This window comes from Rhinatrema bivittatum, unplaced genomic scaffold (genome assembly GCF_901001135.1).
Source record: "Rhinatrema bivittatum unplaced genomic scaffold, aRhiBiv1.1, whole genome shotgun sequence".
Taxonomy (NCBI): Eukaryota; Metazoa; Chordata; class Amphibia; order Gymnophiona; family Rhinatrematidae; genus Rhinatrema; species Rhinatrema bivittatum.
The window spans coordinates 65,290-78,674 of record NW_021820761.1 but is presented as its reverse complement, the minus strand read 5'-3'; the positions used below and the strand labels follow the sequence as shown (position 1 = coordinate 78,674).

The following is a 13,385-nucleotide window of genomic DNA, read 5'->3' as shown; positions in this document are numbered from 1 at the left end:
ATAATGCCTGGAAAAGGTATGTTAAGAGGACTATGTCGCAGCTTGGCAAATGTCGACAGGAGACAACAATCTAATCACCACCCATGACACTGCCTGAGCCCTAGAGGAATGAGCCCTATCCTGACTAGGCAATGGCTACTCAGCATCCACATACGCAGTTGTGACTATCTCCTTAATCCAGCGGACTACTGTAGCTCATGACACCGGCTCACCCTGCTTACTCTCACCATGGGAGTAGAAACAGATACTTCTTCCTGAGAGGTTCAGAAATTTCTAAACACCTCAAGATATGCCTCTTGGGCTGTAACAGGCGATATTCCTCAGCATCTCTTTCCCTGTCCAGAGATGGCAGGGAAATAGATTGATTCAAGTGAAAATCAGAGACCACTTTTGGCAAAAAAATAGAAGGAACAGTACGCAGTTGTAAAACCCCTGGAATCACTTGCAGAAACTGCTGCAGGCAAGATAAGGCTGTAGTTCAGATACACGATGAGCAGAACAAATTGCCACAAGAAACAGTCTTTAAGGTTAGTAAACTCAAGGAAAGTTTACGCACTGGTCGAAAAGTAGGGCACGATAAAAAATCCAAAACCAGATTAAGATTCCATAAGGGCACCGGTAACCGCAAGAGAAGACTAACCGTATCTCCGAAGAGACAGAGACAAGATGGAGGCGGTCCAGAGAAGGGTGACCAAAAAGGTGGAAGGTCTTCATCAAATGACTTATGAGGAGAGATTGAAGAATCTAAATATGTACACCCTGGAGGAAAGGAGGAGCAGAGGTGATATGATACAGACTTTCAGATACTTGAAAGGTTTTAATGATCCAAAGACGACGACAAACCTTTTCCATAGGAAAAAAATCAGCAGAACCAGGGGTCACGATTTGAAGCTCCAGGGAGGAAGATTCAGAACCAATGTCAGGAAGTATTTCTTCACGGAGAGGGTGGTGGATGCCTGGAATGCCCTTCCGGAGGAAGTGGTGAAGACCAGAACTGTGAAGGACTTCAAAGGGGCGTGGGATAAACACTGTGGATCCATAAAATCAAGAGGCCGTCAATAAAGAGTGGGTGGCTAGCCAGAATGACGGCTACTGCCTGGAGACAATACCCTTATTCAATAAACATACACATGGTTACTGTGACTCCAACATCGCTCTAAGCTACAACAGCAAGAGAAAATGTGGAAAAAAGGATTTGCACTCACAAAGTGGGGAGTAGCTGGCTTGTTACGGCGGTTACTACCCCAAACCAAATAAGCCTGATACTTCACTTTCAATGCATATCCAGCATAGCTCTCTGCTTCAACGGCAGGGGAGAAGAAAAACTGATACTTCACGCATATCCAGCATAGCTCCCTGCTTCAACGGCAGGGGAGAAGAAAACCTGATACTTCACGCATATCCAGCATAGCTCTCTGCTTCAACGGCAGGGGAGAAGAAAAACTGATACTTCACGCATATCCAGCATAGCTCTCTGCTTCAACGGCAGGGGAGAAGAAAAACTGATACTTCACGCATATCCAGCATAGCTCTCTGCTTCAACAGCAGGGGAGAAGAAAAAAGGATTCGCACTCACAAAGCGGGGAGTAGCTGGCTTGTTACGGCGGTTACTACCCCAAACCAAATAAGCCTGATACTTCACTTTCAATGCATATCCTGCTTCAACGGCAGGGGAGAAGAAAAACTGATACTTCACGCATATCCAGCATAGCTCTCTGCTTCAACGGCAGGGGAGAAGAAAAACTGATACTACAAGCATATCCAGCATAGCTCCCTGCTTCAACAGCAGGGGAGAAGAAAAACAACCAATAAGGGCTGAACAACACAGTCTGGGTAAAACAAATAAGCATGGGTGTAGCTTGCTTATTGCGGCGGTTACTTCCCCTACTACCCATAACTAATCAAGCTTGATATTTCACTTGGTTGCAGCTCCATCACTGCTCTCTACATTAATGGTGGGGGTGGAAGGGAAATAGAACCAAAGAGCTAAGAGAAACAGATAAGTATGAGAAAAAAATGTGAAGCTTGCTGGGCAGACTGGATGGGCCGTTTGGTCTTCTTCTGCCGTCATTTCTATGTTTCTATGTTTCACTCTTTTTAAGAAACTGGTCACATCTGGATGAGCCGACAAGGGTCCACCATTCACCTGACCTCAGAAACAGGCAAGAACCACCACCTGTACCTTTAAGGAATTAAGGGCCAATCCTTTACTCAATCCATCCTGCAAAAATTCCAAAATGAATGGAATCTTAACCAAATGAGGAAGAACCCGTTGATCTTCACACCAAGCCTCAAACACTTGCCAAACCCGCACATAGGCTAAAGAAACAGAGAACGTTTGTGCTCATAGCAAGGTGGTAATCACTGCAGCAGAATATCCACATTCAGCGATCAAGCCCTCTCAAGGGCCATACCGTAAGATAAAATCGATTCGGATCTTCATGAAGAACAGGGCCCTGCCCTAACAGATCCCTGTGTGCCAGAAACTAGAAGGGAGATTCCACCAGGAGCCTTCGCAGATCCATATGCCACGGTCTCCTGGGCCAATCTGGTACCATCAGAAGCACCATCCCCCTGTGACTCTTGATCCTCGGATTCATTCTCCCCAACATGGGCCACGGGGAAAAAGCATACAGCAGCTTGCCCTCCAGCCACTCCTGTACGACATCATCGATGCCCAAGTACTTTGGATCTCTCCTGCCACTGAATAATCGAGGAACCTTTGCATTAAGAGAAGACACCAACAGGTCCAGAAATACAGCAATCCACTATTAGCTGAAAGGCCTTGTTTGACAATTCCCATTCCCCTGGATCCAGACTCTGTCTGCTGAGAGAATTGGCTCTTATGTTGTCTTTTCCTGCAATGTGTGAGGCTGAGATCTCCTGGGGATGCACTTCTGCCCATTCCATAAGCTGGGCTATTTCCTGTGACACTTGCTGGCTCTTTGTTTCTCCCTGCTCTTTGATGTAGGCCTCTTTTGCATTGCTGTTATCCAGACCGCTCGACCCTGCAATCTCTTACCGAACCGCAAACATGCCAACTGAACCGCATGGGCTTCCAGCTGATTGATGTTCCAGAGTCTTCTGCACTCCAGCGCTCTTGTGCTGTCAGTTCCTGATAGTGAGCTCCCCAACCCTGGAGGCTTGCATCTGTTGTGAGTACTAGCCAGTCTGGTGATCTTAGGAAAACCCCTTTTCTTAGATCTGCTTTTAACAGCGGACTTCCATTGGCAGGTGGAGCCAAATCAAATAGTCGAGACTGTGGACTCAGAGACAGCAGCGTGCACTGAAGAGGATGCATATGCGTCCTCATCCATGGCACCACCTCTAGGGTCACCGCCATCAATCTGAGCACCTGAAGATAGGACCACACTGTCAGGTGAATTGTGTTAGTCAAAAGCCGCACCTGCACCATCAGCTTCTGAATACGGCTCTCTGGCAGGAACATCCTGCCCTGATTCATGTTGAACTGAACACAAATACTCTAGGAATTGTGCTGGCTGTGAAGATTACTCTTAGCCAGGTACACGTCCCAATCTAGCTCCTGTAAAGCAGAGTTGCTTACCTGTAGCAGGTGATCTCCAAGGACAGCAGGATGTTAGTCTTCATAACCTCAGATGGAGCCCGGCACGGAACTTTGATTGGCGCACTGAGCATGCGCCCAGCATGCCACTATCCACGCGGGGTCCTTCTTCAAGTTTTATAACAGAGCGAGGGTAACAAAATGGATTAGATGCCGAAAGATAGTCCAATTTTGAGCTTTATTTGAATGGAGATGTGATCTTTATATATGTGCCCAACTCAGGCCGAGTTTCGCCCCACTTAGGGGCTGCCTCAGGAGCTGTAGAAAGTTAATTTGAAAATATATGAGTAAACACTCAGGACATTATTTCACAGTATCTCTGGTGGTTTTTATGTGGGGACTCTAAAAACGTATCGTCTCTGCTTGACAAGCAACATCAATGAGTCGGGCACATATATAAAGATCACGTCTCCATTCAAATAAAGCTCAAAAATGGACTCTCTTTTGGCGTCTAATCCATTTTGTTACCCTGACGGCTTTCTTAGATAGCCTACCCTCAAGTTTCGTTGGTTTATAACAGAGCGAGACCGTGAACAGCCAAAAAACCCTGCTAAAAAAAAAAAAAGACCCCAACTCTACGAGGAGGCGGGCGGGTTCTGTGAGGACTAACATCCTGCTGTCCTTGGAGAACACCTGTTACAGGTAAGCAACTTTGCTTTCTCCAAGGACAAGCAGGATGGTAGTCCTGCAGATTTCATGAATAGAAACCGCTTGCAGGTGCGCTACCGAAACTGACATGACCCGGATGGACTGAGCCCAAACAGGGCCAGCAAGCTGCAAGCCTACCTGCGTGTAGCAGAAGGCGATGCAGTCGGCCAACCAGTGGGACAGTATATGTCTGGAGACAACAGACAACCAACCTATTTGTGTCAAATGAAATGAACGGTTGAGGAGGTTCGATGAGGCGCCATCCGTTCTAGGTAGAAGGCAAGCGCCCTCTTACAGTCTAAGGTATGGAGGGCACGTTCACCTCTGAGCGTGAGGTCTCGGGGAAAAAAAGATGGTAAGATGATGGACTGGTTGAGGTGGAACTCTGAAAACCCCTTGGGTGGGAACTTGGGATGTGTACATAGTACCACCATCATAATAGAACTTTGTGTAAGGCGGGTATGACACCAACACCTGCAGTTCACTCACCCTGCGAGTCGAATTGAGTGCCACTAAGAAAAGTACTTTCCAGAAAAGGTATTTTAGGTCACAGGAGTGTAACTGCTCAAACGTGGGATTCATGAGCTGTGAGAGAACTACGTTTAGATCCCAGGAAACCACCAGGCGACCCTTCATGAAACGTCCCACCAGTGGATGGCAAGAGATAGCAGAACCATCCACATCCCGATGGTATGCTCCTATGGCACAGAGGTGTACCTTCACTGAGGTGGTCTGTAGGCCAGATTCAGAGAGGAACAACAAAGTAGTCCAGAAGAGCCAAGGGGAAGCATGTGAAGGGGCCCAAACCGCGACTTTCACACCAGAAGGAGAACTGCTTCCACTTTAGATTGTAGTATTTTCTGGTGGACGGTTTCCTAGACTCCAGAAGAACAAGGGACACGGCCGCTAGTAGGCAGAGGACCTCAGTCAGTCAGTCAACATCCTCTCTGTGAGGGCTAGGAACCGGAGGTTGGGATGGAAGAGTCTGCCCTGGTCCTGTGTGATGAGTTCTCATGCCAGCCCCAGTCAGATCGGGGGGGAGCACTGTGAGCTCCCAAAGGGAGCGATCAGGATCACTGTACCCTGATCCTGCTGCAACTTCTGAAGAATCTTGGAGATAAGGGGAAGGGGCGGGTATGCGTACAGCAAGCCCGTCCCCCAGTGGATTGAGAACGCGGTGGCCAATGACCCTTTGCCCTTCCTGCCGAGGGAGCAAAAGTGGCGTACGTTTCTGTTCTCCCGAGAGGCAAATAGGTCCATGTCCGGGGTCCCCTAGCAGCTGAGGCAGCAATTCACCACCACCTGCTTGAGGGACCACTCATGTGGTCTGAATGTCGACTCAGAGCATCGGCCAGGTTGTTTGCCACCCCTGGAAGGTACACTGCCCGGAGAGTTATACCATTGGCAATGGCCCATGTCCAAACAGGACTGCTCTTGGCAGAGAGGGAAAGACCTGGTTCCATCTTGCTTGTTCAGGTACCACAAAGCCATCTGATTGTCTGTGTACCAGCATTACTTTGTTCGCCAGCAGTTCCAAGAACACCCATAGGGCATATCAGACCACCCTCAGCTCCAGAAGGCTGATTTGGAGCCTCCTTTCCTGGGGCGACCAGAAACCCTGCATGCGATATCCCAGGACGTGTGCTCCCCCACCCTGTCTGAGAAGCGAAACCTGGGGTGGAGCTGCTGCCAATGGGGACCCCACAGCAGATTCTCGGGGATGGACCACCAGAGAAAAGAACGTTGCAGCTCATCCATGAACACAATGGTGGCATGTAGGCCCTGGGACGCTTGGCGCCACTGGGAACGCAGTGTTCATTGCGACCAGCGCATGTGTAGCCGAGCGAACGGGGTGACATGCACTGCTGCCGCCATATGGCCAAGCAACTGGAGCAAGTGGCAAGCAGATACCTGGATGTGGCCGGAAATATGACGTGCAAGAGCCACTAAGGTCTCTGCCTTGTCCTGAGGTAGGTAGGCCTTGTTCTGGACAGTGTCCAGGTATGCCCCAATGAAGTCCAGCTGTCTTGCTGGCTGAAGGTGGGACTTGGGATCATTGATCAGGAATCCCAAGGTTTCCAGTGTGTCTATCATGAAGTGCATGGCCACCTCAGCCCCCTGGATCGAGCTGCCCTTGATGAGCCAGTCATCGAGGTAGGGGAATACATGAACACCCTGCCTGTGAAGATGGGCACAGACAACTGCCCAGACATCTGGTAAAGATCTGAGGGGTAGATGCCAGACTGAAGGGCAGGACACAGTATTGGTAATGCTGGAGGCCAACTCAAAACTAAGGTACTATCGGTCCCCATGGAAAATGGGGATATGGGCATACACATCTTGCAGATTGAGGGAGCAGAGTCAGTTGCCCCCCTTGAGAAGGGGGGATTATAGAGTGCCCAGCGAGACCATCTTGAACTTCTCTCTTTACCAATTTAGGGATCTCAGGTCCAGTATGGGCCGAAAGCCTCCCGTTTTCTTGGGGATAAGAAATACCGGGAGTAGAACCCTGTGCCATGATGGCCGGTGGGAACCAGCTCCACCGCCTGCGCGGATAGGAGGGCAGAGAGTTCCGTTGAAGTATTTGATCGTTCTCCACTGTTCCCCATCCTGGAAACGGGGAGTGGGGTGGAAGTTGCTGGAAATGAAGCCAGTAATCCTGGCGGATGATGGATAGGACCCAGTGATCCAACATGATCGAACTCCAACAATCCGCAAACAGTTGAAGACATCCTTCAACTAGAGGGCCAGGGTTCTGCTGCTGGCTCCAACTCCCTCGTGGCCAGTCAAAAGCCGGTGGCAGGGTTTTGCGGTGGGGCTGTGGTTGCCCAAGGGGGTTAGAGATTGCCTCTGGGTTTCACCACTGGCCACTGAGGTCGAGATCTCATGGCGGGAGGGTAATACCTGTGTGTCGGTAAAAAGTTTCCTTTGGATATGACCAAGCGGGCTTCCTAGCAGGCTGGGTGGTGGAAGTACTAGCTGACAATTGCTGAAGGGTCTCTTGATAGTCCTTCAGCTGAGCCACAGCCTCTTTGATTTGGTCACCACAGAAACATAGAAATGACGGCAGAAGAAGACCAAACGGTCCATCCAGTCTGCCCAGCAAGCTTTCACTCCCCCCCCCCCCCCAATACTTATCTGTTACTCTTGTCCCTTGTAAGTGACATTTTGTTCATTTTCCCTTCCACCCCCGCCATCGATGTAGTTAGCAGTGCTGGAGCTGCATCTAAGTGAAGTATCTAGCTAATTGTATAGGGGTAGTAACCACCGTCATACCAAGCTACTCCCACGCATGTTTATCCAGCCTGTGCAATTCAGTCCTTGTTGGTTGTTGTCCGAATATAAATCATCTTTTCATCATTCCCCCTGCTGTTGAAGCAGAGAACTATGCTGGATATCATTGAAAGTTAAGTTATCAGGCTTATTTGGTCTGGGGTAGTAACTACCGTATCAAGCAAGCTACTCCCCTGCTTTTTTGTGGATGCAAATCCTTTTTTTTTTTTCACATTTCCTCTTGCCGTTGAAGCACAGAGCAATGTTGGAGTCACATTAATCGTGTGTATGTTTATTGAATTAGGATATTAACCAAACAGGTTCTCCCCAGTACAGGGCAGGTCTGCTAGCCGTCCTGGATCTCTGGGTGCAAGTCGGATGCCTGTAACCATGCTGTGTGCCGGGCCCCAATGCCCGCTGCAGACGATCTCATGGCCATTTCAAACATGTTAAATGCCACACGGACTTCGTGTTTGTCACATTCGAGGCCCTGCTGAACAACATTCTGAATCTCCTCCTGATACTGCTGAGGTAGGAGCTCACCGAATTCTTGAGCTTGTTTCCACAAGTTTTGAGAATACTGTCCCCATGTAGAGCTGATAACACGCTATGCAGGCAATGAGCATAGCACTCTGGAATACACGCTGACCCCAAGGCATCTAGAGCTTTGTGCTCACGTCCTGGCGGTGCTATTGCATGGGCGCGCACTTTCTTAGCCTTAAGGGCTGACTCTACTACCACCAACTGGTGTGAGAGTTGGTGGCGGTCAAACCTGGTGGAGGGTTGAACCAGGTACACTGCGTCCGTTTTTCTGTTGATTGGTGGCATCAAGATCGGATGCTCCCATAAGTGGGTTACCAGGTCCTTGAAAATGTCATGAACGGGCAGTGCTACTATTTCCTTCGGTGCGTCCATGAACTGTAGGATCTTGAGCATTTTGTGTCTAGAGTCCAGCTGAAAGGGGATGGAATCTGCCATGGCCTTGACAAACCCCACAAAAGGGGGGGGGGGGGGAATTGCTGCCATTCCTCTGGCGAGGAGGGCTCAGAGGGTAAATCTTCTGACTCATCCAATGAAGAGACAGATGCTTCCCATTCTCAGGGGTCACATGGGGGTTTCACCCTCGCTGCAACACTTCGGGGAGGCAGGAGGGGGCAAGCTCACTTGAATGTGGGGGCCAGGCCTCGACAAAGGCACCGGGGGCATCGGAGGTCCTCGAATTCTCGAGGGATCCAATGGTGTCATTGGGGGCACCAAAAGAATTGGTGGAATCGAACCTGAGGGCCCGGGGAGAGGCTGGACGGTGAAGGGTCACTGCAAGCCTCTGGCCTGCCTTCGAACCCGATGGCCTATCCTTTTCTGAGGAATTGCTCACCAGTATGGGGGCTGGTGGCGATGGTAACGGTGTGCTCAGGGGCCTCTGAGGAGCTTGAGGCACCGATGCCGGCTGCATAGGAAGCATACCGAGCAGTATATCGAGCCTTTCCAGCAACGGTGTGACCACCAGTGAAGCAGGTTCTTGCGGCGGAGGCGGTACCTGGGGAACCAGAGGCTTGAGCCCCTTTAGAACCCAGCTGACTGCAATCCACACACACCTTTCAAGCTCCTCCTCAAATTGCTTAAGAAAGCATGACTTGAGGAGGAGCAGGAGGAATCAGGAGACTCTAGTTGGAGGGGGACCAATCCCTCCCCCGGAACCGGTAGAGGCCGCCTGGAGGTGTCAGTGGGGTTGGAGGGGATGACATTCTCTGCTGTCGACTACTTCATGGGAGGCACAGATGTCGATGCCCTCTCATGGTCCTTTTTAGAAGAAGACGACAATAGATGTCTGTTTGCTAGACCTCTCCTGGTGGTCCCCGTGATCCTTCCCCAAAGTCAAGGGGGGACGTTGAGGATCCTGAACGGGAGCGGCAAGAGACAGACAACAGATGGTCTCCTGCGCCCTCCTTGGGAGCTGGCCCAACAGGTGCAGGAGATCTTGGGGACAGGGCCTTCTTACCGCGCAGTGCGGAGGTCACTGATGTCAGGGACTGTTCCGAACGTTTGGGCCCTGAACAATTTCTCCATTTTGTCAAGGTGGGCCCTGCAACCCTTTGGGGTCATGTTGGTGCAAACATCACAAACGCAGACATCGTGGGAGGCCCCCCAGGCAAAGGACAGGCCTCATGGGGATCTGTGAAGGACACAGTCCACAGGCGCTGGGGGCACCGGCGGAAACCAGATGATGCTATCGGAAAAACATGACGTGCGGTCGATGGCAGACTGGTATCCGGAGGAAGCGCAGTCTGTGATAGACTGCGAAGATCCGAGGAAACTTACCGATCTCTGAAAAGAGGGACCTTACGAGACATGTAGAAGCAAAGAAAAATGTTTTAGGAAAAAACAGCACAAGCTCCTAAACCACGTGGCAACAGCTTCGCGTAAAAAAAAAAAAAAAAAAAAGACTTGAGGGACCCCGCGTGGATAATGGCATGCTGGGCTCCATCCAATGTTTCTTATCCGCTGGCAATCGAGGAACCGGGACTCACCTCACTTATTGGCCATCTTCTCCAGCTCACTCCCAAATAAGAGCAAGCCTTTAAAAGGCAACTTCGTAAGGTTAGATTTCAAGGTTGTATCAGCCGATGCCTAGCTGACACCTAGCCGCTATTACCAAAGCCACCCTTCTCGCCAAAGTGCGGACCAAATTGCAGCCCACATCTGCCAAAAAGGCGGCTGATGGTTCCATCACTGCCCTGGAATTTTTTTCACCAGATTCACTGATCTCCTGAGAGAGCAGTTAACAAGAGCAAGCAACCAGGGAACAACAGGACGCTATCTGCAAATTCATTGCCATTTCCTTCAAAGGCCTGCTTAAGGATAGACTCAAATCTCCTATCCTGAGCATCCTTTAAGGCAGTTTCCCCTTCTATGGGAATAGTTGTATGCTTGGTGACAGCACACACAAGTGCATCTACCTTTGGAAAACGTAATTGCTCTCAAGCAGCTGGATCCAGGGGGTACAGGCCTTCTAGGACCTATCCCCTTTTGAAATTAGCTTCCAGGGCACCCTTCTCAAGATCAATTAATTTTTCCATAGCCTCCATAAAAGGAACGAAACATGGGGCTTTACGCAAAGAAATCAAAATGGGATCTTTCTTTGGCTCAGACATGGATTCAGCCCCAGGTACTCCAAGCATCTTTAAAGTCTGGGAAATCAAGGCCAGTAACTAGTCTTTATGAAAGATATGGCTCCAATCCCAAAGGAACTTCCCCATCCTCCAGGGAATAAGGATCTGTTTCATCATCTGTGCCATCTGGATCCTTATCGGGAAGACGAGCAGCCAATCCAGGCATACCCCGGCCGCTTACCCACAGCACCAGGCATGCGAGGTTTTACCACCTGCGACCCAGAACTAGTAACAGTGATTGGGGCAGAGGACTGCGCTTGAAGAAAAGACTAGTCCTTGAAAAAAAATTCTACCCAAGAAAAGGCAGAGGGATCTACGTCAAAATCAGGGGGCCACCTGTCCTGAGCCCACTGACCTACCGTCCCTCGCTGACAAACCAGTTAGGGGAGCGCCAAAGGTAGGCGACCCCTTCTGGCAGCTCTTTCCCAGTCCCACATCAGGATGGGAAGTACCAGGCTTAGTAAAATCAGATGAAGGCAATTCCCCGAGCCCCCAAGCAACACTGACACAAGTTAGAGGGAACGCCGGGCTGAGATGACAGAATGTGACAAGCAGCACAGAGGGTAAGGCACTTAGACTGATGGCAGCTATAGCTAAGAAACCTATCAGCACGCTGAAATAAGTGTCTGAGGAGTGTGTCCCCAGCTGAAACTACGCTGCAAAAAATTAGGTGTCCAAAATTTAGGTGCTCAACACCATCTCAAAGGGTATCCCCAAAAAACTGGGCTCCCACTTGCACGCACAGATGGATGCTGGTAACCATCTGGACATCCAACCAGGCACCCAACCAAGCATCCAATTAGGCACCCAAATAGGCCCACAATTGGACACACCCACAATCAGATAGAACTGAAGGCGGCAGTCTAATGCGCTGGAAAAGCACGGGAAACGCTGCCACAGCCCATCACGCGGCAAACAAAGAAAAAGCTTGAGCGCAGGTCTAGCCAAAAGGCAGCTCAACCCGCCAGTCTGCTCATGTCCCCCAAACTCCTACAGATGCAGGAACCAATGTTGGATTGGCGCACCAAGCACAAATAAAAGGGTTTTTTTTTGTTTGGTTTTTTTTTAATTGTTCACCTGAGCTCAGCCCATCCCGGCTGAGAACAGAATCAGTCTGCTGCATAGGGAAAGGGCATATAACTTCACCACCATGCTCGGCTTCCTGTACTCATTGCCTTTCAGCTATTTTTTTTAGGGTTTTTTTTTTGTTTGTTTTTTTTAACAGCTGTCCATGCAGGATGAAAACCAGCTACTGGATCAAGGCACTCATCTGAGGGAGGTATCCAAAGATATCACCTCAGGAATTCTCGATGGAGGGAGGGACCCATATGGAGAGCAGGGCAAAATAAATTTCCTTCCTTTCTCCTTCTAAAAGTTACGGCAATCCCCAGTAGGGAGATGCACATTCACTATTTGCTGGAGACAGAGAATACTGGCGGTCTGTCTCTGCAGGGCTATATATACTGTGATATCAGCTTTGTTCCATCTCCATCTGCTGGTAGAGGTGCATAACCCACTGGCTTTGTAGTCACCTGTCTGTACACTAAGAAAGTCTCTGTTGTTGTACTATCCTCACAGGGATGGTAACTAATACCGGCGGGCAGGCACACATGTACGTATGTATGCCTGCTTGCGCCAATGGACAGAGCCATTTTATAGCATACATGCGTATATTAGTCCTGGGGGAATTCTGCGCTACCGAGGAGTGCAGAATTTGAGACGAATTGCCAAATTCTGCACAGAAATTGGCAGCGGAGACCCCGGCATGCCGCGAATGGAGCACACACAGTTTGCGGCGAAGAGGAAGGCCCCTGCATGCTGTGCTCTGCTTATGGCTAAGAGTGAATATGTGTAGAGAGGTGTGTGTGTGTGAGGGGGAGGGGTGAGAGAGAGGAGGAGGGTAAGCAGGGGGGTGTGAAGGTACAGGAGGGGTACTTGAGTGTGGGTGCCAGAGAGAGGGAGCTTATATGAGGAGATTGTGAAGGAGTGTGTATGTGTGAGAGAGACTGGGAGCCAGAGAAAAAGGGATCTTTTTGTATGCGAGGGTGCTAGCCTCTGTGAAGGCATTGTGTATGTGTGAGAGAGCGCCTGTGTGAAGGGGTGTGTGAGAGAGCGACATAGGTAGCCTGTGTGAGGGTGTATGCGTGAGAGAGAAAGGGAGCTTGTGTGGGTGTGCATGCAAGAGAGAGGACCCCTGTATGAGGGGCTGGGTGTGCGAGAGTGTGAGGGAGCCTTTATGAGGATGTGTGTATGTGCACTAGAGAGAAGGAATATGTATGCGAGGGAGGGACAGAGGGAGACTGTGTGAGGGGCAGTACTGAGAATGGGGTCAAATTCTGGGATTGGCGATAGAGTGGAAGGGGTTGAGCCTAGAGGTGGAGGGGAGAGATACTGGCAGGTGGAGGAGTTGGGGCCTGAGAGGGCAAAGTGGCCAGGGGAGTAGGGATAGTGAGGGAAGGGTCACTTACAGGGAATTTCTAGGGAAATTCTGCTCAATTTAAAATTTTGCATCTTTAAGTAATAATGTTTTCTGTATTAATTTAAAATGTAATTACTTAAAAATTGTCATGTAAAATGTGTTATTTTGACCAATATAAAGTTTGCATAATTTTAAGATTTGTGTGCAGAATTTTAAATTTGTTTGCACAGAATACTCCCAGGAGTGGTATATGCATGCATGATTATAAAATAGGCTGTACGCGTGTACATGT

General features: G+C 49.6%; 1 protein-coding gene across 1 annotated transcript in view; it reads right to left on the bottom strand.

Moving 5' to 3' along the window:
* The window catches only part of LOC115082090 (myosin-10-like), a gene marked incomplete at its 5' end in the record, with an annotated part of 159,599 nt that overhangs the window by 83,820 nt on the left and 62,394 nt on the right, over positions 1-13,385 (bottom strand).